At 41.8% G+C, this 25,096-nt stretch overlaps 1 pseudogene; it reads left to right on the top strand.

Moving 5' to 3' along the window:
• On the top strand, positions 1–23,113 carry LOC108707877 (annotated as a pseudogene).
• The last annotated feature ends 1,983 nt before the right edge of the window (positions 23,114–25,096 follow it).

Here is a 25,096-nt window from a genome sequence, read left to right as displayed (position 1 = left end):
AGTGTTACCAACATTATAAAAATCATTCGACTGAACCCGCACTGTGTGAGAAGGCCTGTCCTTATTGTGCCTGATTTAACAGAATTCTTTCAGCAGCAACTGGAAAGACTGCATGCTTGTGTGACTGCGTATATTTGAAGAAGTCGTCTTTCCAGTTGCTGCTGAAAGAATTCTGTCAGGCATGATAGGGGCAGCTCTTCCACCATGCGCTGCAGCTTCAATCTGAGGATACAGAAGCAGGGGAACAGGAAAGAATAACAGAAATTCTAGAAGAAAGACATAAAAGACAAAGACAGACAAAGAAACACATAGGAAAAGAAAAGGGAAAGAAAAGCCATCAAGAAACATAAAGAGGTAAGTAGGATGTTGCAGTTTCATAAGCCTAAACCCTATTTACGCCACGCCTTTGCATATATAAGCTGAGTTATACTTTTCTGAGTCCGTCTTCCACTGGGTCCCTATCTGGGCGAGGTACCGCCTGGACACTCTCTCCTCGTTGGAGTGTTAGCTCACTAGACTACCTCTAACTCTGACCACCTACTGCGAGCTGCACAATTTTAACGTATCACTATCTAACCCAGGGGTCCCCAACCTTTTTTACCCATGAGCGGCATTAAAAAATAAAAAAAGTTGGAGAACAACACAGGCATGCAAAAAGTTCTCTGGTGCCAAATAAGGGCTGTGATTGGATATTTGGTGGCCCCTATGTTGACTGGCATCCTACAAGAGTCTCTGTTTGGCAGTACAAGATAACAGCTGCCTGGTATATCTAAGAAGAGCACACATAGTAAAATCCAGGTCCCACTGAGACACATCAGTTACATTGAGTAGGAGAAACAACAACCTGCCAGAAAGCAGTTCCATCCTAAAGTGCTGGCTCTTTCTGAAAGCACATGACCAGGCAAAATTACCTAAGATGTCGCCTACACACCAATATTACAACTAAAAAATACACTTGCTGGTTCAAGAATTCAATTTTATATTGTATAGTGAATCATTTACAATGTAAACAATGTAATTTAGAAATAAAAACGACATCATAAAAATCATGACAGAATCTCTTTAAGGAAATAGTTTGGCCCCCAGCAGCCTTGGCACCATTACTAGGTGGGTGCAGACCACCTTTATCCACTAATGCTTCACAATTAATGCCAGATGCTGATCGTAGGACACTATGGTGGCATCAGTTGTGGTTAGCAAGAGTGGGGCATAAAAGGTAAAGGAAGAAGGAGAGAGCAGTATTAGTCAAGACAGTAGCACTTTATAGGCAGATCAGGAGGCAGGGACATAACTGCAGAGGATGCAGACCTTGTGGCTGCAGGGGGACCTAGGAGGTATAGGGGCTCCATGAGGCCCTAATTAATGAGCATTTTCAACATATATTGGTAAAAAAGGACAACCTCTGTACAGTATATGTTTATCTTGCTACAAGTTTCCTTGGCAGACTTATCACAAACTAAATCTCTAACTGAGCACTTCCCTCAGCAGACTTATCAAATATAGGGGTGGAAATAAAACACACACATTGATCATCATTAGAGAAGAATAATATATTGTAAGAAAAGTAATACAATACCGATTGAAGACAACGCAACGTCTAGCCGAGCTTCCCTTGGCAGACTTCTGAGAGGAACATCAGCTGCGGGACCCCGGGCCCAAATCACATACAGCGACTCCCAGAGCACATCAATCGGCCAATGGTCCTTACAAGACCAACTGTCCTACACAACACGTCTGCTTGTAGATGAAGTCCCGAAGCCCCCCCCCAGCTGAGCTCCTTTTTATATTGGTACAATAACAAAGTAATAGATCATTACACATAGACATATATAATAATAATAATGGCTACATGCCCAGGACATGGCCATGAGAATGACCATGAAAATAGAAATAACCATGTGAATGAAAATAATTGCTGTGTATTTTGATTATAACTATGTGAATAAGATATGAGCTTCCTTCTTAATAAACATATTTATATGTTTATGAGTCTATTACCTTAACTCCTACTATTCCCTATTCTCCTGCTAATGATTGAATAACTCAACTCTGGTTGTTCCCTGGTCTCCTGCTAATATCAGTGCATCCATTTTACAACTAAGGAGCCATTTTGAATGCACTTGATCACACTCGCATTCATACATGGCCTGCCATGTCACATTTGTAACACAATGTTGAAGCTGCAGCGCATGGTGGAAGAGCTGCCCCTATCATGCCTGACAGAATTCTTTCAGCAGCAACTGGAAAGACTGCATGCTTGTGTGACTGCGTGTATTTGAAGAAGTCGTCTTTCCAGTTGCTGCTGAAAGAATTCTGTCAGGCATGATAGGGGCAGCTCTTCCACCATGCGTTGCAGCTTCAATCTGAGGATACAGAAGCAGGGGAACAGGAAAGAATAACAGAAATTCTAGAAGAAAGACATAAAAGACAAAGACAGACAAAGAAAGACATCAAGAAACATTAAGAGGTAAGTAGGATGTTGCAGTTTCATAAGCCTAAACCCTAGTTACACAACGGCTTTGCATATATATAAACTGGACCTGCCATGCTCTGTGTCAATTTTCTGCCAACCGTAGCCCAGTTGGCCGAAATGAACAGCAGGCGGTGCTTTTTTTTACTGCCCAGTTTGGGGGCACTTGTGCAATAGGGTAAAAAGCCAAACTTAGACACTGTACAGTCTCCTCACTCTACTAAATATAAGCACCCGGCCACAGTGGGGGCCCAAAACCAGAGAGAAAATTGCAGCATGGTGCTCCTAGGGTAGTACCTTGGGCCAGTGCAGTTTTCAGTTAACAGGAACACTTTTTACAGCTTTTTAAATAAGCTCTGACACACAAATTCTCCAGTGAGTAACATGTCCAGCATAAGGTATCCCAGGCCATTGGGCCATAGCCTGATGCCTAATTCCCTGCTTTTTCGTATCTGTTGGGGATGCTGTACTTTCCTACAGACTTTCAGCAATTGACTTAGTCTTTCATTTTAGGCACACTAAGTTATACTTATCCGAGTCCGTCTTCCACTGGGTCCCTATCTCGGCGAGGTAACGCCTGGACACTCTCTCCTCGTTGGAGTGTTAGCTCACTAGACTACCTCTAACTCTGACCACCTACTGCGAGCTGCACAATTTTAACGTATCACTATCTAACCTAAGGGTCCCCAACCTTTTTAGTGTTGGAAGAGAGTGGGTTAGACTTGAGGATTAGGCTTGGGAGAGAGTGGGTTAGTCTTGGCAGAGGGTGGGTTAGGGTTGGCAGAGGTTGGTTTAGTGTTGGAAGAGAGTGGGTTAGGCTTTGGAGAGGGGGATTAGGCTTGGGAGAGAGTGGGTTAGGCTTGCCAGAGGGTGGGTTAGGGTTGGCAGAGTTTGGGTTCGGGTTGGCAGAGAGTGGGTTAGGCTTGGGAGATGGTGGGTTAGGGTTGGCAGAAGACGGGTTAAGCTTGGGAGAGAGTGGGTTAGGGTTGGCAGAGGGTGCGTTAGAGTTGGCAGAGGGTGGGTTAGGGTTAGAACAGAGTGGATTAGGCTTGGGAGAGGGTGGGTAGGGTTGGCAGAGAGTGGGTTAGTGTTGGAAGAGAGTGGGTTAGAAGAGGAGAGGATGGGTACGGTTGGCAGAGAGCAGGTTAGGGTTGGCAGAGGGTACAGGTACAGATTTGGAGGCAATTTTTATGGCTGGCACAGGTACATATTATGGGGCAATATTTATTACTGACTGCTGTCATTGTGTTGTCATTGTGTTTTTTGTCCAGACACATTACCACCTCAGTGTGGTGACCTAGGGGTACTGGCCATTGCCCAATTATTAAAGAATCCAGAGAAGGTTGCTCTATATTTGTCCCATATCCCAGTGTATAGCTCAACCTGGTTATCCAGTTGGTATTGTAGTTAATTTCTGTATATTTCCTTTATTTTCAGAAATCAAAAATGTTATGTATTTCATGTGTGGCCCCAGAAAATGTTTCTTCTTCGAATGTGGCCCAGGGAAGCCAAAAGGTTGGACACCCCTGGACTAGAGGCTCTTAAACAGGCCCGGAATGGCAATCTGTGGGTTCTGGCAAATGCCAGAGGGGCTGCTATAAGGCCCCATAGAACGTCAGTATTTAGTGAGCTGGTGGGGGCTGTTTGGGCCTCTTTGTGGGCTGGTTGGGCCTCTGTGTACCTGAAATGCCAGGGCCTATTTTAATTCTCAGTCCAGGCATGCTCTTAAACCATTTTTGGCCCATGTTCAGGGCCGGACTGGGAGAAATAAGCAGCCCATGTATTCACGCAGATGCAAAGCATGATATATATTTCCAACCCAAAGGGTAACTAGTCTTTATTAATAGATATTTTAAGACTCCATTACCATATAATCAAACATTGTGCTAGAGGCGCATACGTAGGATTCTTCTTAGGATAGAGTTGCTATGAGAAAAATTTGTGTAAAATCTTATCCTTTATTGATCAAACTTGGTTAAAATCATAAAGTCCAAATGTACAGGGCAGGGGAGTGCATGGCTCAGCCGCTTCTGATGAAGTGACCTTGTAGTCACGAAACGCGTGGTCGCCACATCGTTTCGGGCGCCAGCGTGTTGACGTCAGTGCGCAAATGAGTAACATCACGATGCTGCATTTTGGCGCCAAATTCAAAATAAAAGGACGCCCAGGGTGTCGGTTCAATGCCTGACTACAGAATTTCTTTCAAGCATTCCTGGGTGTTCCTAAATTCTTTTTTATTGCATTCCTATAGCATTTTGACCTTGCCTGTACCTTGACTTTGCTAATTATCTGCCTGCCTTCTGAACTACTGCCTGGATTTGACTATGTCTGTCCCTGAACCCTTGTCTGTTACCGTGAACTTGGACTTTGGCCTAAAGCTTCCTCCTTGGTCCGGACTTCCCCCGTTGGGGGCCCCCTGACACTCTCCAGTTTGCAATTTCAGCAAATGACGCTAGCAACCATGCAGTTATTTGAATAAGAGACTGTAACATGAATAGGAGAGGCCTCAATAGAAAGCTGAATAAAAAAAAGTCACAACACCAACACATTTATAGCCTTACTGAGCATCTGATTTTTAGAGGGGTCGGTGACTCCCTTTTGAAAGCTAGAGAGTGTCAGCACAAAAAGGCAAATCATTTAAAAGAATTATAAAAAAAATAAATAATGAAGATCAATTGAAAAGTTGCTTAGAATTGGCCATTCTATAACATACTAAATGTTAACTCAAAGATGAACCACTTCTTTAAGACAGCACTGATTTTTCTCGATGTATCTTATTTAATCATTTTTATTCTCAGTTTTGTAACACTATTAAACATCGTTCAAATCGTCTGGCTAATGACAGGAAAACACAACTACATAATATCAAGACAAACAATAATGAACAGCAGAACATGTTTTCCTGTAAGGTTATAATGAAATATAATACTAGATTGGCCAACCAATAAAGCCTCCCCTCCAATTAAATTCTACAATCAGGGAGTGAGTAAAGGGCAGAGCCTTTGGGAGCTGGTTCCTCTGGCACAAGCTGCTAATCACTAGAAGAAGCGCCTGCTGTATAGTATTGGGATCTAATCGCTAAAAGTCTTTTGTTTTCAGTATTATTATTGTGCGTTACATAGAATGTGTGGATAGCAGATGAGAGGAAATACCACAGGAAATGTACAACCATGAAAGTGAGAAGTTTTATCACCATTACCTGAAGGCTACTTGCAAATGTTTTCTGCTTCAAACCACTATTTGCTGTTGAAGAATGAGTTAGTGGGCCCTTATAGATATGTAACAGCCCATTTGTCAGTAGTTTTGTCTACGTTCCACAACTATGGTCTTGAATCAAAAGATTTCCTAAATCATCTAATAAGAGATCATTTTCATATCTTACCCTAAGTGACAGATCCCCTTCATTCGCTGCTTTCAGGCACCACGGGAACCTACCGAATTATTTTCAAAGTTTACTTGTTTTGCTTCAGGTGAGTTCTTTTCTCTTTCAATCTCATAGCAAAACATCGGAAAGACAATACCAACATTAACAGAAAAAAGGGGAGATGTGACAAAAGTTAATTTGATGCTTTGTATATATACATGTACACAAGGGAAACAACTCACCGACGCCATTCCTCGATCCAGATGGCGGTGCCCTGTCCTCCCACATGGTTCTTCCTGGTCACAGCACTGTCTCGCCAGCTCCTTCTCGCCAGCCGATTGGATGCCAGCACCGAAATGGACGCCGGCATTTGAACGCCAGCGTGAACACGCCAGCGTCAACGTCATCACATCCAATTTTGGCGCCAAAAGAGGCCTATTTAAAGGAGCCTGAAAACTGCAACATTGCCCAAATATAGGTTTCACTTTGTGCATTCCTGGGTTTGACTCTAGCCTTGTTATATTGATTCTATCTTTTGTACCGACTTCTGCCTGTTAAACAGTATTGACCCTATTCTGCCTGGATTGACCCCTTTGCCTGGACTTTGACCATTCTATTGTTGAACCCTTGTGTACCGTGATCTTTGGTGTTACGAACTGCTTTCTCCTTGGTCCGCACTACTAACTGAGCCTTCGGGCATCAGAGGGTACGGAGAAGAAAGGCATCAGACCCTTAAATGCATCAGAGGGTACGGAGAAGAAAGGCATCATGGTTTGTGCAAATTAAAGGAAAATGTGCAACAAAAAGTATTTATTTGGTATGTAAAACATTAAGGAATAGGTAAGAGAAGCTGATTGATTCCATAGGCTGCAGACACTGCTTGATAGCCAATGAGGACAAAGCATAGGGAAGGGTCCCATATAGTTATAGTATAGCTGACTGCCAGAGTCAGGGCTGGGAGGTAGGGATGTAGCGAACGTCGGAAAAAAAGTTCGCGAACATATTCGCGAACTTGCGCAAAAACGCGAGCGGTTCGCGAACGGTTCGCGAACCCCATAGACTTCAATGGGAAGGCGAACTTTAACATCTAGAAAAGACATTTCTGGCCAGAAAAATGATTTTAAAGTTGTTTAAAGGGTGCAACGACCTGGACAGTGGCATGCCAGAGGGGGATCAAGGGCAAAAATGTATCTGAAAAATCTGCCTGTGTGTGCTTGGAAGAGATAGTGTAGGGGGAGAGCTGTTAGTGATTTCAGGGACAGATGATAGTAAGTTTGCTGGCTAGTAATCTGCTTGATACTGCTCTGTATTGGAGGGACAGAAGTCTGCAGGGATTTGAGGGACATTTTAGCTTAGGTAGCTTTGCTGGCTAGTAATCTACTGTTCTCTTTAAACAACTGCCATACGTTGACCTTGTAGGCATTGTTTGCCCAGTTTTTTTGGACGCAGCCACTGAAGCACAGTTGCCAGAAAAAATATGCCATATAAATGCTGAAAATAGTCATTTTTCGCCATACGTTGACCTTGTAGACATTGTTTGCCCAGTTTTTTTGGTTGCAGCCACTGAAGCACAGTTGCCAGAAAAAATATGCCATATAAATGCTGAAAATAGTCATTTTTTGCCATATACGTTGAGTCAACGTATGGCAAAAAATGACTATTTTCAGCATTTATATGGCATATTTTTTCTGGCCTCTGTGCTTCAGTGGCTGCGGCCAAAAAAACTGGGCAAACAATGCCTACAAGGTCAACGTATACACTACTACAGCGGTGGATACGGATTACGTAAAATATATTATGGCTGCTTGAAAAAAGTGACTCCGGTGTTTTTTCTGGAGACGGTAATATTATGGATATTTAGACAGAATGTGAACAAGGTCACACAGCTCGATGGCGGGTTGAAGAAAACAGTGTGCAAATAATGCCTACAGGGCAAATAATGCCTAAAAGGTCAACTTATACACTACTACAGCGGTAGTAAAATAAAAAAAAGTAAAATAAAAAAAAATGAATATTAAAAAAAAAAATTAAAGTTGGTGCTGCTGAACTACTAGGAGCAGCAGATTAGCACACCAGTCCCACTCCCCAACACTACTAGACTAATAGCACTGGGCTCTTATAGTAGTAGTAGTAGTAGTAGTAGTAAAACAACAAAAAATAAATAAAAGCAGTCCTTACAAGGACTACTGTTATTGCAGCAGTCAGCAGATGAGATCAGAAGCAGGACAGCTGCCCACTGCAGCTACATACAGAGCACTGCAGTAGAAGGTAGATTACTAGCCAGCAAAGCTACCTAAGCTTAAATGTCCCTCAAACCCCTGCAGACTTCTGTCCCTCCAATAACAGAGCAGTATCAAAACGATTACTAGCCAGCAAACTTTCAACTGTCCCTGAAATCACTAACAGGCAGCAGCTCTCTCCCTACACTATCTCTTCAGCACACACAGGCAGAGTGAAAAAACGCTGCAGGGCTTCGGTTTTTATAGGGAAGGGGAGTGGTCCAGGGGAGAGCTTCCTGATTGGCTGCCATGTACCTGCTGGTCTGGGGTGAGAGGGCAAAAAAAAGCGCCAACAATGGCGAACCCAAAATGGCGAACGTCGCGCGACGTTCGCGAACTTCCGGCGAGCGCGAACACCCGATGTTCGCGCGAACAAGTTCGCCGGCGAACAGTTCGCGACATCTCTACTGGGAGGAGGGAGAGACAAGAGAGCAAATTAGTACATGTATGGTAAGTCTGACTACAGATCGCTCTAACTGGGTGCATCTATGTGCTCCTCTGTGTATGTATATAGAACTATAATGTACTATTATCCATATAGCGCTACTAAGGTATGTTGAATGTTATATATCTTCTAAAAGATCACTGTATAGCCCAGCTCTTTTGTGAGGCTTTGAACCTTAAAGGGGTGGTTCACCTTTAAGTTAACGTTTAGTATATTATAGAATGGCTAATTCTAAGCAACTTTTCAACTGGTTTTTATTTTTTATAGTTTTTAAATTATTTGCCTTCTTCTACAAATGCTCTGTAAGGGTAAGGGCACATCTGGCGATTCTTCGCCTCTTCTTTGGGGTGACTAATCTCCCGAACGGCTTGCCCCTGTCTTCCGTCGGCTATAATGGAAAATCGACTGCGGCATGGCACACGCGGCACTTTGTATTCCGAAGCCGCCGAAGTTTCCTTGTGAGGAATATATATGCCATATGCCACTTCTCTCACATTGTATACTTCTGATCTAGCCCAATAACACACTTTATTTTCCAACCCCTTCTCCTTTCAGATTGTAAGCTCTTTGGGACAGGGCCCTCTTTGCTTTTGTATCAGTTCTTTGTATTGGATGTTCTTTGTATAAACCCATTTATTGTACAGCACTGCAGAATATATTGGTGCTCTAAAAAAATACATAATGTAGGCGAGGAAATTCTATGGAAATTTGTACTTGGATTTTTTATTTATATTTATGGTTTTTGGGCACAAGCATTTTATGGCTGAAATCTGCCCTTGTGTGCTGTGTGACCATGTGCAAAATTCACAGCTGTTACTACACACACAGGCGGCATCTTCATTTTCTCCGGTGCACAGAAAGGTTTATTTATCAAAATTCTAATTCAAATAGAAGTTTTGTTTTTTTTAAAAAAATGTGAATGTTTGCTTAGTTATAAAAAAAATTAAATGTAAAAATAAAAATAACCCGAACACCTCAAATTTGTAATCTATTTATAATTTTCCAAGGGTCAAAAATTTGAGCTATCTAATGTATCAGTCAGTAAGAAAGGAAGAGAAAGGGAGAGAATTCCACATCTTCACTGTAAAAAAACCCTACCCAATATTTAGGCGGAACCTCTTTTCTTCTAATCGGAATGGTGACCTCATGTCAGCTGGAAAGACCTACTGGTAAATAAAGCATTCGAGAGATTATTATATGATCCCCTTATATATTTATACATAGTTATCATATCACCTCTTAAGCGCCTCTTCTCCAGCGTGAACATCCCCAATTTGGCCAGTCTTTCCTCAAAGCTAAGATTTCCCATAACATTTTTTCCTAGACTGCTGCTACTATCTGGTTTTTCGATACAATGTATGGACAATTACTTATGGACTACAAACAACCAGATGGTATGATACAATTAATACTATTGATACAATGTTGAATGTAGCATAACTAAATGTACAATGATGGTCAGTTTAAGGATAGACTTTATTGTAGTATCCATTATACATTACTTTGTCATTTCTATACCTGGCCAGAAGATGGAGCTGGTGTATACAATTGTATGGTCACGGGAGCTAGCCTTTAAAAGGTTGATTGACACAGTTTTTTGTATACTGCACCAGAGGAAGGACCCTAGAGATCAGAAACATGTTGTGCTTTGCAACTTAAATAAATCCCTTGAAACTACAGCTCTCCAGTGAACCCTTTTTCCTATAAGATTCCCCATACCCTTTACCAGCTTAGTTGCCCTTCTCTGTACCTTCTCTAATACAATAATAATAATGTCCTGTTTGAGTGATGGAGACCAAAACTGTACGGCATATTCTAGATGGGGCCTTACAAGTGCTCTATACAGTGGAAGAATGACCGCTTCCAACCCGGGAATCGATTCCCCTTTTAATACAGCTCAAGACCTTATTTGCCCTTGATACTGCTGACTGGCATTGCTTGCTACAGACAAGTTTATCATCTACAAGGACTCCAAGGTCCTTTTCCATAATGGATTTGCCTAGTGCAGTCCCATTAAGGGTATAAGTGGATATTTTTACATCCCAGGTGCATGACTTTACATTTATCAACATAGAATCTCTTCTGTCACTGCCCAGATTGCCAGTTGACAATCCTGTTGCAAGGATGTCGCATCCTGGATGGAATTAATTGGGCTGGATAGTTTTGTGTCATCTGCAAACACTGATACATTACTTTCAATACCCTCCCCTAAGTCATTAATTAAAGTTAAATAAAAATTGTCCCAATACAGAGCCCTGAGGGAGCCAACTATGTACCTTACACCAATTGCTTCTTATAAACATATGACTCAGACTTGGTGAAACAAAGATTTTGTGTAATTTTACTGTGTTGAGTATTAACTTTCCTGCACCACAGGAAGGAGAACTAAACCCTAAAAATGAATACGGCTAAAAATGGCATATTTTATATACTGAACTAATTGCACCAGCCTAAAGTTTCAGCTTGTCAATAGCAGCAATGATCCAGGACTTCAAACTTGTCACAGGGGGTCACCATCCTGGAAAGTGTCTGTGACACTCACATGCTCAGTGGGCTCTGAGCAGCTGTTGAGAAGCTAAGCTTAGGGCTCGTCACTAATAGGGATGCACCGAATCCAGGATTCGGTTTGGGATTCAGCCTTTTTCAGCAGGATTCGGCCAAACCGAATCCAAATCCTAATTTGCATATGCAAATTAGGGCCAGGGAGGGAAATCACGTGACTTTTTGTCACAAAACAAGGAAGTAAAAAATGTTTTCCCCACCCCACCCCTAATATGCACATGCAAATTAGGATTCAGATTCAGTTCGTTATTCAGCCGAATCTTTCACAAAGGATTCGGGGGTTCGGCCGAATCCAAAATAGTAGATTCGGTACATCCCTAGTCACTAATTATCCAGCAGAAAATGAGGTTGGTCTGTAATATAAGCTGATTCTACAGGGCTGATTATTAAATTCTGATGCTAATTGCACTGGTTTCTGTGCTACCATTTAGTAATTATGTGTATTAATTACTAATCAGCCTTATATTGTGACATTTCTATTCTATGTGTACTGTATATTGTGAGTGGGTCCCTAAGCTCAGTAAGTGACAGCAGCACAGAGCATGTGCAGTGAATCAGCAGAAAAGAAGATGGGGAGCTACTGGGGCATCTTTGGAGATACAGATCTTTACTGCTAAAGGGCTGTGGTTGCCTTGGGCTGGTACAGAAGCACAAAACATAATGTACAACATTTCTAGCTACTTCTTTAGTTTAACTTTCCTTGTCCTTTAAGAAACACTGAGGGTTGGGTTAGGCTATCTCGATGAAAAGCTTGAAGGTTGTTAAATGAACCCCTTCAAATATTTTATTGTAACTGTCTGAGACACTTGCTTTGCTGTGTGAAATTGTGGCTTCTTTGTTGCTCAGATTTATCAGCATGGTTTGTATTTCCTTCAACAGGACTCGGTAAAAGGATATAATAAATATATCTCACTAACTGTGATGTGCAGACACCATGGCTGGTCTATGTCTTCTGCTGCTGATCTGCCATCTAAGCTCTTCAGGTAGGTGTTATTTTGGGAAGCTAAACAAAAAGATTAATTAGTGTCCTAAATAATGTTCTGCTTACCCCTATTCCGTCTAACAAACAACACCATTGCACGTCCATGTATTTTAAGCAATGGCTTCAGAATTTGTTTCTTCTGGGGAAGACTACACCATAATAAAGGTCACTTTCAAAATGAGAAAACGTTTTGACCACTTTCATTTTGGAAAAGATTTTTAACACTTAATAAGCGGTGTGAATAAAGTTTCCTCTGGGACAGTCCCTGGGATCCAGCTCAAATAACAGTGTATATGCAGTCAGGCAGCTGGAACCACAATTTACTCAGATATACAGAGAATGCGTAGGACTGTGGGTAGTGAAAAGGAAAAAGCACCTTTGGCCACAGTGTGCATTATGTAACAATATATATCTTATTATATAGATAGATATATATATATATATATATATATATATATATATATATATATATATATATATATATATATATATATATATATATATATATATATATATATATATATGATCCTTGAGAAAGGTCCTAATAAGGACCGAAATGTTGGATTTTTGTACAGTGTGTCTGGAATAAAGTAGTTGGTGATTTTTTTATAGGGTGTGCTAGTCTAATAATGATTTTTGTATGTTTAGTTTGACTGTGCATAGAGCTGAAAATTTATTTTTTGCATTAGAGTGCAGACAGAGATGTATATGATGTCTTGCTAAAGGCCCTCTGGGTAGGACCGAAACGTCCACTTACACCATTTAATTTTTGCACATAATTTAAGTTCCATGAGTGCTCCGTGTCCTTCAGCACCTGGGCTTTTTTGCCTTTTTTTGGGGTGTGAGTGCACTGCCATTCAGACACACAATCATAGTCATTGTTACTTTATTAGAGATGCACCGAATCCACTATTTTGGAATCGGCCGAATACCAAATCCTAATTTGCATATGCAAATTAGAGTTGGGAAGGGGAAAACATTTTTTACTTCCTTGTTTTGTAACAAAAATTCACACAATTTGCCTCCCTGCCCCTAATTTGCATACTCAAATTAGGATTTGGATCGGTCGCCCGGGCAGAATCCTGCTGAAAAAGGCAGAATCCCAAACTGAATCCTGGATTTGGTGCATCCCTAAGCTTTATATAATGTATATGTATGTAGATATGTAGCTTTATGTACACGTTTGGTGAGTGAGCATAGATTAAATATTCTATAGTGTTGCATCCAAACAGTAGAAAAGCTTCTCAGTAGAGAGCAAGTGCCGAGACCTACAGCTTGAGGAGATCCCATGTATAGACATAGTTTAATTGATTGTAACAAAACATAATCTACAAAAGAGTCTTAAACATTCCATGCACAAAATAACATTTAAAACTGTGTTCAAAGCAAGTGGATTTATGTGAGTTTGCAGATCAGGGTGTACTTAGATGTAATTCAGATTTGTCCTCAAAACATTGGTAAGTTGGTCTATTTTAACAAGATATATGGACATTTCCCCTTAATTAGGGCCTTACTCAGCCCCCTACATTCTTGGGCCCTATATACTGTACTCCTTCAAATATATAGGGCTGTCTATTCACACCTGCTGGTAACTCAGCTGAACACAGTGTATTTAAAACATAATCAGCCATGCCTCTAAATGCTGTTTTTTTATTTTGTAGTCCTGTCTGTGCTGCAGAGCCCGGAGAATGTTACGATCCGTTCCGCTAATTTTCAGCACATACTGACATGGGAGGACACCAACAATAACTCTGTCATCCGCTACAGGGTACACTATAATAAATTTGGGTAGGTCCAACCATGAGGTATTAACATTATACTTTATGGGGGTTATTTACTAAAATCCAAATTTATTTCATTTTTTTATTAAACATAGCTGGTCCAAATTCCCATGCACAATATTAACTTATCTATCAAAAAATAACTCGAAAAAGCTGGGTCGGGAACAAGCTCGATAAAATCAAGCTATTTTTCAAACTTTTCTCCCCAATCGCTTGATTTATTCGTGTTATCCCCTGAAAAACCCCAAGTTTTTTGGATTATTGGGCTAAACCCAGCACAGACCACCATATCTTCAAATTGGTATAAGGACCAGCTGCCATTGACATGTACATGACCTCTGCACTCAACCCATTATTAATATATTTAAAATGCCTTACCCTTTAAACAACACAGGGATTGTTTGTCCTTATATTGCAATATATTTAAGCTGGCCAACTACGTCAAAGTCATCCCATATCTGGCCAGTCCTACGCTTAATTTTCATCTGATTCATTAAGAATTCTATTGCTTCATTATACATTTTACAAAGGGACTAAGTTTTACCTGCAACTTACTTGCTGCTTTCATTGTAAAACTCCCAAACTTGGCTGACCTTTTATTAGACACCAGTGGGATCACCTTCCCAGCTATAGACACAAAACCCTGGCAAGCAATTTTTTTTAAAAATTTGGGGGGATCTGGCCAATTTTTTTTTTTACTAGCAGGGGGGCCACTGATCACCAATGGCTTTTTATAACTTGTGGGGGGGGCCCAGGCCATAAAATTTTTTTTTACTTGAAGGGGGCCCCTAATCCCCAATGGCTTTTTATAACTTGTGGGGGGGGGGCCCGGCCATCAATTTTTTTTTACTTGCAGGTGGGCCCTGCCACCAATGTTTTTTTTAAAAAAAACTTTTATGGGGGGCCCTGGTGCCAAAGTTTTTTTTTTATCTTATAGGGGGGCCCTGATCACCAATTATTTTTTTTTACTTGTAGGAGGGCCCTGACCACCAATTTTTAGAAATTTTTTTTTATGGGGGGGCCTGGCACCACAGTTTTTTTTTAACTTATAAGGGGGCCTGACCATCAATAGCTTTTTTATAACTTGTGTGTGGGGGGGTTACCTTTTTTGTCACTGATGTCTATGTGGTCTTCTAACTGTGGTGTGGGCGGGATCTGGGGTGGGGCTTGGGGACCGGGGTGGGCGTAGGGTTGCCACCCGGCCGGTGTTTTACCGGTCTAGCCGGTAAAACACCTGCCAAGGCCGGGGCCGGTATTGCAAATTTACCGGCAATGTAGCTGCCGGTAAATTTGTAATACCCTTCAAAAAGAGCCCTCGGCCTGCCCCTAATCCCCTGTAACTTACCTTTTTTCCTCAGTCTATGGTTCTCCGCGATGTGGCCCGCCCCTTTTGTTCGCCCCCACCAGCCGGTAAAAAACATAAGAAAAGGTGGCAACCCTAGGTGGGCGGGGCTGAGGGGGCCCTGAAAATTTTGTTGTACGGGGCCCCGTGATTTCTAATGGTAACCCTGCCCCTGACAGCCAAGCCCAGATTTGTGGTGAGGCCACAAAGGCCCAGCCCTAAAGCGGCGAAATTCTAGGCGCGGCATGCCGCCCAGCCACATTGGGAACACAGCGTTCCTGTCACGGTCGGCACCCAACACCAAAACAAATGCCAAGCACCCTGGTCTCGGCTCGTGCTTCACCTGTAGTAGTGTGACCGCCTTTGGCCTCGGGAGGAGCCCTCACGTACTTGGATGCCACCAGGACTTAAACGAGAGGTGCAAGGCAAGAGGTTCTGGATAGACAGAGGGGCACGACTGTTAGCTAGAGTCTTAAGGCCGAGGGTCACGGTACAGAACAGGAAACCAGAATCGTCATCAGAACAGGCTGGGTCGAGGCAGGCAGATGTCAATCGTAATCAGGCAGAGGTCAAAACCGGGTAATCAATCAGACAGGAGGGTTCAGCAGAAGAGGTAGTTGATATTCAGGCAAGGGTCAGATATAGAGGTCAGGATAGTCGTTAACCAGGCAGGGGTCAAAACCAGAATCAGAATACAGATGCTCAAAAAGCACCAGGAACAAGATCCTATAACGGGCAAGGTCTGGAGACTAAATGAACCTATTTATACATTTTGAAATTCGCGCCCTTGCGCGCTGACATATTCACGCCAGCGCACCTGCGCCTTTAAATTCCACAATAGCGCGCCGCACGCGCCCTAAGACACTGGTGCCTGCGGCCTAATGGAGACCGCTCAACGCGGCGGGCGTCCCCCCACTAGACCACCAGGTACGTTGCTCACAGTTCCCCATCGCTATGTTGCGTACACGTGCGAGGGAGGTGCTGGCGATCGACAGGCGCTAGGGCCGCAAGCTGACAGCTGGGATGCTGAGAGTTTTTGTTTAACAATTTATTGGGCTGCAGCCTATTCCTAATATATGGGCTGCAGAGCACGGCAACATTTTGGCCACGCCATTTTTATGGCCACACCCCCTAATTACCATGACCATTTTACTAAATTTGCCAGGTTGTGAAAGTTTGAACACATTTCTGTGGTTTTTACTGTTACAAAAGTATCAAAGTATCTATTCTGGGCTCTCTGCCAAAAGCCAATTAAGTTAGAAACTTTGTATCTTTTTCCGGCTGTTAAGTGCAGGAGATGAAAAGAAGGTCGGGACATTTCAGTGCAAATGCGGGACTGCAGGTTGAGCTGTCAAAAGCGGGACAGTCCCGCTCAAGACGGGACAGTTGGGAGGTATGACACAATAGGAAGCCAGATAACGGTTAAAAGAGAGACAGTGAATTGCTTATATTGGCATCAGCATGGAGATTGCAACTTGAGTTGATCAGCTTTGCACATTACACTGAATATTGGAAACTGTACTGATAAATTCTCATTTTGACTTTTCACAGTAATCCCGGCTGGGCCCAGGTTCCCACTTGCACCAAAATCAATAAACAGCACTGTGATCTGACAGATTATTTTTCAGACCTTAAAGGGTTTTACAATGCACGAGTTGTCAGTTTTACTCGTAATGAGACTTCAAACGCAACAACCTCAGCAAGATTCTGCCCAGTCTCCCACAGTAAGTAATGCCCCTTGTAGGTTTTCTAGTTTGTCATTTCCTTTTATGGTATATTGTTCCATCAACATTTACACATTGGGCTTCCCTCCATATTTTATTGCACCTGAAACTTAAAAGACATGAAAACTGTAATTTACTAAGAGGGTGTGCCAATAAATATATTCACTAACTTTTGACCCCTATCTTGACCTCATCTTTGCTGAAAAACTCAGTGGCCCAAGGTATATTCATGAGAATGCTGTCATCTTCTGTGTCTGTCCAGTGGTCACTTGCTGCTATGATATAGTTTGTGTTACTTCCATGACCAGTATAGAAGCCCCCAGCCTGCAGCATTGGGCCTTTATCTGACTCTGGAACCCATTAGTGAGTGACATTTGATATCCTTTTAATTTACAGTAGGGGGTACATTACTCCTTATAATACATGAGTGACACTCAGAGTTCCCTGTTTAACTCAGCCTGCAGCCTTGTGCCTTTATATGGTCACAGAATCCCTCAGTGACTTCTAATATCCTTATCATTTACAGTAGGGGGTACATTATCCCTTATAATACATGAGTGACACTCAGAGTTCCCTGTATAACTCAGCCTGCAGCCTTGTGCCTTTATATGGTCACAGAACAACCCCTCAGTGACTTCTAATATCCTTATCATTTACAGTAGGGGGTACATTATCCCTTATAATACATGAGTGGCACTCAGAGTTCCCTGTATAACTCAGCCTGCAGCCTTGTGCCTTTATATGGTCACAGAACCCCTCAGTGACTTCTAATATCCATATCATTTATAATAGGAGGTACATAATCTTCATATATATCCTTTGGTATAGGGGTTATTTCTCAAGCTTACCATACTTAGAATTATTTAGTAAACTACTTTAAGAACCTTTACATTTGACATTATTTGGGGCATAGCCAACTTCTTAGGGTTTTTCTTATAGTTCTACACAAGCCATACACAAGCAATAAAAGCTTAGTGAGCCGTGTAATCAGGCAAGTCTTTAAATCCTGCCATATGAGGATATCAGCATGTTTATGAAGTCCTCACCCGTCGGGTCTCTGCAAGTCACACTGTGTGATATGATGTATCATAATGCTGAACTGGTTGTGGGTGGCAAATCACATTGAGATCCACTCATTTAGTGACCAACCCAACGAACAGATCCCGGCCTGATTTGCCACCCCTGAGCAGGCCAACAACATCATCCTTCATATCACACAGTGTGGCCACCTCATCACTATGCTCGCATACCCTGTATTTAACACAATCCAGCACAGAGAAATTAAGATCATAGTGGCAGTTTTGTGTTAGACTAATAATAATGGGTTTGGGTGTAGATTTTCTTGATTTATTTTATTGTGTGCCAATCATCTTTTTGTGTTCCTCTGTAGCCATCCTGGGTCCTCCGCTAGTTAATTTATCTGTCCAAGGCTGCAATGTGACCATTAATATTCGCCCTCCGATATCCTACTTTAAGGGAACTCCTTCTATGCTGCACAATGACGTCTACCCTTTAATAACATATGGCATTGATCAGTGGCTAAACAATATGGTAGGTTTTACTGCACTTTAATTACCAAAGCTAATCTATCAGTGGTTAGCTTGTGCTTGGGCATCTGGCTGAGAACTATTAATCATTTTCCATAGCCCTACTGTGCTTTCATAATCCCATAATAAGCAGTAGGTGTAGGCCGTTGCCCCAGGAGCAAACCAGTGGTGCATTGATTCTATAGTTTTTGGATTCAGCCAAATACCAAACTCCAAAAACTTTCCATATTCAAATTTGAACACAAATGTTGTACAGAATTTTAAAGTTACAATAAAGGAACTGGCTGAACCATGAAGCTTGGATTTGGTGTAAACCTACTGCAAATCCTTAACTTTGTTTCGTTTAGATTAGTTTCCCTGTCCTGCACTGCTGCAGAGGGAAGTTCAGGCCTATGGTGGTGGTATAATGATTTATTAGGGGTTTAGAAGCCTTCTAGATGGTAGGTTGGCTATAAGGTTACAGTCAGGCTACACAATGATACAGTGATGGGCTGTTTCTTTCTTTATGTAGTTGTTAAAATGGTACCTGTAGTACAGGTATGGGACCTCCTCAGGACCTGGGGTTTTCCATATAACAGATCTTTCCATAATTTGGATCTTTATACCTTAAGAAAATAATGAAAATATTAATTAAACCCAACAGGCTGGTTTTGCTTCCAATAAGGATTATTTACATCTTAGTTGGGATCAAGTACAATCTACTGTTTTATTATTACAGAGAAAAAGGAAATCATTTAAAAAATCTGAATTATTTGATTATAATGGAGTCTATGGGAGACAGCCTTTCCGTAATTCGGAACTTTCTGGATAAAAGGTTTCCGGGTAACGAATGCCATACCTGTATAGCCTTTTGGCACCAGAATTACATAGTGAATAAGCCCAACTCAACCGTAATTCAATAGTGCCTTGAAGTGGCGTTTTACGACCATCCGAAAGCTTTTTATCAATAAATATTGAAACTGCTCATTAACTTGGGCTCTTGCCTTCTAACTGTTTTTCTTCTGCTTTTTCAGAATCTCTCAGCTCTCGATGAGACAGTCTATAGAGATAACTATACGTTAATGGAAAGCCTACTGTCTCCAAACTCAAACTATTGTGTTTCTGTTAAAGTCTCACTAACGTCTTTGAATACAAGAGACAAGAAAATCCCATCTGCCTTGCAATGTGTAACCACTAAGTCCGCCCAAACTGAGGGTAAGACACTACAACCCGAGACTTCTCTTGGCTCAACTTGAAATTCTGAAAATAAATGGAAAAAAAAATCCTCTTTAAATAGAGTTTACCTTAAAACTAAAGCAACTGGTCATTTATGGTTTTTTTCAATGATTTGGCTGTCTACATTATTATTAACATTTAATCGCCAGCATATTTTGCGTGCGCTGACCCTTATCAACCTGCAATTGCTGCTCTTCTGTTTATAATCACATTTCAAGAAGCCAGCTGGAAAGTCATAATGAGCTTGGGCATTAGAGTCTAAATAGGGCACAGAGTTAAATTGTTAAATTTTTAGGCTTCCATCACATTAACTCATTTTCCTTTCCAGAGACTATTATCCTACTGCTATTATAGGCACCATCTCTCCCTACTATACCTGCTATCCCACAGTCACACTCCCTTCCCAGAGACTATTATCCACTGTTACTATCTCTCCCTACTATACCTGTTATCCCACAGTCACACTCTCTTCCCAGAGACTATTATCCCACTGTTACTATAGGCACCATCTCTCCCTACTATACCTGCTATCCCACAGTCACACTCCCTTCCCAGAGACTATTATCCACTGTTACTATCTCTCCCTACTATACCTGTTATCCCACAGTCACACTCTCTTCCCAGAGACTATTATCCCACTGTTACTATAGGCACCATCTCTCCCTACTATACCTGCTATCCCACAGTCACACTCCATTCCCAGAGACTATTATCCCACTGTTACTATAGGCACCATCTCTCCCTACTATACCTGCTATCCCACAGTCACACTCCCTTCCGAGAGACTATTATCCCACTGTTACTATAGGTACCATCTCTCCCTACTATACCTGCTATCCCACAGTCACACTCCCTTCCGAGAGACTATTATCCCACCGTTACTTTAGGTACCATCTCTCCCTACTATACCTGCTATCCCACAGCCACAGTCCCTTCCCAGAGACTATTATCCCACTGTTACTATAGGCACCATCTCTCCCTACTATACCTGCTATCCCACAGTTACACTCCCTTCCCAGAGACTATTATCCCACTGTTACTATAGGCACCATCTCTCCCTACTATACCTGCTATCCCACAGTTACACTCCCTTCCCAGAGACTATTATCCCACTGTTACTATAGGCACCATCTCTCCCTACTATACCTGTTATCCCACAGTCACACTCCCTTCCCAGAGACTATTATCCCACTGTTACTATAGGCACCATCTCTCCCTACTATACCTGCTATCCCACAGTCACACTCCCTTCCCAGAGACTATTATCCACTGTTACTATAGGCACCATCTCTCCCTACTATACCTGCTATCCCACAGTCACACTCCCTTCCCAGAGACTATTATCCCACTGTTACTATAGGCACCATCTCTCCCTACTATACCTGCTCTCCCACTTGCCATACTCCCTTCCCAGAGACTAGTATCCCACTGTTACTATAGGCACTATCTCACATCGCTGACCATCTCATCTTCTATCCCTAGGCACCTATAGCCATAGTCCATTGGGTTGTGTGTGGGATAATCATAGCTTAAGAACATTTGCCTGATGTTGCCTGTGGCTATCATAGGAGGACTGTGGTGAAAAAATTACTTAATACCCACCCTTAAGTATTGTTTTTTGCTTCCATATACCTTTTTCAGCGCTGTATAGTTTTTCTCTCCACACAAACCTACCTTTTACGTCATTATATCCCTGTAAGTGTTGTCATGTTCTCTTTACAGATTCCCAGGCTCCATATGTTGTTATTGCAGTTAGCATTCTATTTCTGATTGCAATAGTGTGTGTACTCATTGCACTCAACAGAGCCGGGTACATTTGCATGGGATGGAATTTCTTCTTCCCGAAAGTTTTGGTATGTGTCTCTACACCTGTTGTTGTTTTGGGTCACCCTGCTATAGTTCTAGGGGTATCAAGGCCACAAATAAGCACTCACCCCAAATCTCACCCTAACTGACCTTCAGGCTGGGCCCCCTTAGCTCATAACAAGGTTACAGATATATAGAAACATTGGGGTAACAGTCACCCTGCTATAGTTCCAGGGGTACCCAGGGCACAAATAAGCACTCACCCCAAATCTCCCCCTAACTGGCCTTCAAGCTGGGCCCCCTTAGCTCATAACAAGGTTACAGATATATAGAAACACTGGGGTAACAGTCACCCTGCTTTAGTTCCACAGTACCCTGGGCACAAATACGCACTCACCCCAAATCTCTCACTGTCCTTCATGGCTTAAGTTGCCCTTTAATGTAAAACAAAGCACATGCTGACACTGATAATTCCAATATAACCCTGGACTGGGCCATTCATTGAGCTGTTGTTTTCCACCAATATGCAGTTGTTTTTAAAGACACAAAGAAAGTGCACCCAGTCATTTCCTATGAGTTTTTTTATTTTGTTTTGTATTTAATACTTAGAAATCCTTTCCGCCATCGATGAGTATGGATGGACATAAGGAATATGTCTGCCCTGCACAGATTGTGTCAGTAGAAATCCTCAACAATACAGAGAAGGAAGAGTGCAATGATAGTGATGAGGAAATGTGTGGGCAAGGTTATGCCGCAAGGAAGAAGCTTCTGGATAGTGCTCAGAATGATTCCATCTCCACTCTACAAACCTCAGCCCCTTCCTCTACCAATGAATCCAGTGGGCAAGACTAGTTCTTCTGCCGAGGAAGAAATTCCAAAGGAGCCACTGCTAGATCTCCATGAGAGCTGTGCTTCTGATTTAGAACTGCCACAGGCTGTTACCCCTTCCCCATGCCCCATGCTAATCAACACCCCCAAGGTCTTTAAAATCAGCTTGAACTCTGTGTTTGTAGGAAATCCAGAGGATCTGTGGACAAACTTCAAAAAAGAGGTGCCCCCTAAAGAACACGTAGATATAAGGACCATGGATGTGCCAGAAGTTCCTCCAGATCCCCATGATCTCAGACTCATTACTAATATATTAAATCTGGGTGCTTGCAGGGCATCAGTTTTGAAGGAGTGCAGTCCAGCAGAATCGAGTGCCTCAGATGATAGTGATGCTGATTCTGGGGCAGAGGAGATGGAGAGGCCCTTTGCTTCAGATTATATGAGTCGATAATCTTTGCTGGTGTTTAGAGATGGGGTATAAGGTTACTGCAATGCCAGGCCAAAAATCAGCCCCTACGCTCACATGTACTCAAAGCCACCTCATCAGCCGGGAGCAGGCACATGGCATGAAATGTACTCTGTGTGCCTGCACCCATGCTTATGTAGTGGAATGGGTGCAGGCACATGAGAAAGCTGATAGGAGCGTACGGGCTGATTCTCAGCCTGGATTTATCTGCAGTCAAAGAATCTTCCTTACATAGTTACATAGTTAAATTGGGTTGAAAAAAGACAAAGTCCATCGAGTTCAACCCCTCCAAATGAAAACCCAGCATCCATACATACACCCCTCCCTACTTTCACATAAATTCTATATACCCATACCTATACTAACTATAGAGTTTAGTATCACAATAGCCTTTGATATTATGTCTGTCCAAAAAATCATCCAAGCCATTCTTATAGTCATTAACTGAATCAGCATCACAACATCAACTGAACTGCATACTCCAGATGAGGCCTTACCAGGGACCTATAAAGAGACATAATTATGTTTTCATCCCTTGTTTAATGCCTTTTTTATGCAGGACAGAACTTTATTTGCTTTAGTAGTAACAGAATGACACTGCCCAGAATTAGACAACTTGATATCTCCAAAAACCCCAGATCCTTCTCATTTAAGGAAACTCCCAACACACTGCCATTTAGTGTATAACTTGCATTTATATTATTTTTGCCAAAGTGCATAACCTGCATTTATCAACATTGAACCTCATTTTCCAGTTTGCTGCCCAGTTTCCCAACTTAGACAAATCACTGTGCAAAGTGGCAGCATCCTGCATGGAACCTATAGTTCTGCACAATTTAGTATCATCTGCAAAAATAGAAACAGTACTTTCACTGCCCACCTCCAGGTCATTAATAAACAAGTTGAAAAGCAAGGGGCCTAGTACAGAGCCCTGCGGTACTCCACTAACAACACTGGTCCAATTAGAAAATGTTCCATTTACCACCACTCTTTGTAGTCTATCTTTTAGCCAGTTCTCTACCCAGGTACAAATACTGCCTTGTGTGGCAGTAGCCTTACTTATCATGCAGGGATACATCCCATGCACTTTTCGAAATAAAAATCTGATATCTCTTTAGAGATGAAAGTCCTCTCCCCCCCCCCACAATTTAGTTAAGCGTCGATTTAGAGAGTCAGTATAGACTGGTGCACTGAGGTTTGTAGCTGATTCTTAGGAGTATTTGTAGAGCGTAAGGGGCGGGATCACCTTTAAAGGGCAAGTAAAGTCTAAAAGACTGTATTTTGTATTCTAAACATAAACATGAACTTACTGCACCACAAGCCTAATCAAACAAATTTATGCTTTCAAAGTTGGCCACAGGGGGTCACCATCTTGTAACTTTGTTAAACATCTTTGCAAGACAAAGACTGTGCACATGCTCAGTGTGGTCTGGGCTGCTTAGGGATTGTCATAAATTATCAAAATCTGCACGGCTGAGAAATAAGGCGGGGGCTCCCCCTGCTGTTCATAAGTATGATTGTTTCCCTGCAGAGCAGTTAGGGAAAATTTCACTGCACACAGTCAGGTTTCTTATAAAAACGGTACACATTTTTTAATTAAATTGTATTGGAGATAGGTTTCATTTTCATTGAAGAAAGTAAAAATGGGATTTTATTTTTTTGCCTTTACATGCCCTTTAAGTAAACTTTTAATATGTTATTTTTTTTAATATGTTTAATATGTGCTTATATTTTTTAATGATTTGCCTTCTTCTTCAGACTCTTTCCAGCTGGGGTCACTGACCCCATCTAAAAACGAATGCTCTGTAAGGCTACACATTTATTGCTATTGCTACTTTTTATTATTTGCCTTTATATTCAGGTCTTCTCCTGTTTATATTCCCATCTCTTATTCAAATCAATGCATGGTTGCTAGGGTAATTTTGACTTAATCAATCAGACCAATGAAATTGCAAACTGGAGAGCTGCTGAATAAAAGCTAAATAGCTCAAAAACCACAAATAATAAAAAATCAAATCCAATTGCATATTGTCTCAGAATATCATACACTACATCATACTAAAAGTAAATTGAAAGATGAACACCTTTAAATGCTCCTGCCCAATATACAGCTGTCACCCCAATGTATCTGTAGCTCCTTTTTGCCCCTCCATAGACCAGGCTGCTGACCCAACTAACTAGAGGCTCTGAGGCCAGATGTTGCCCTATAGAGGATTTGTATAATACTCGGCCTACCATCATTTTTCCGTATAGTGTTAATATTAAACTCCAATGCACATGTAATT

Source organism: Xenopus laevis, chromosome 2L, assembly GCF_017654675.1.
Source record: "Xenopus laevis strain J_2021 chromosome 2L, Xenopus_laevis_v10.1, whole genome shotgun sequence".
Taxonomy (NCBI): Eukaryota; Metazoa; Chordata; class Amphibia; order Anura; family Pipidae; genus Xenopus; species Xenopus laevis.
The sequence above is the reverse complement of the archived record's forward strand: the minus strand, read 5'-3'. Positions and strand labels throughout refer to the sequence as shown.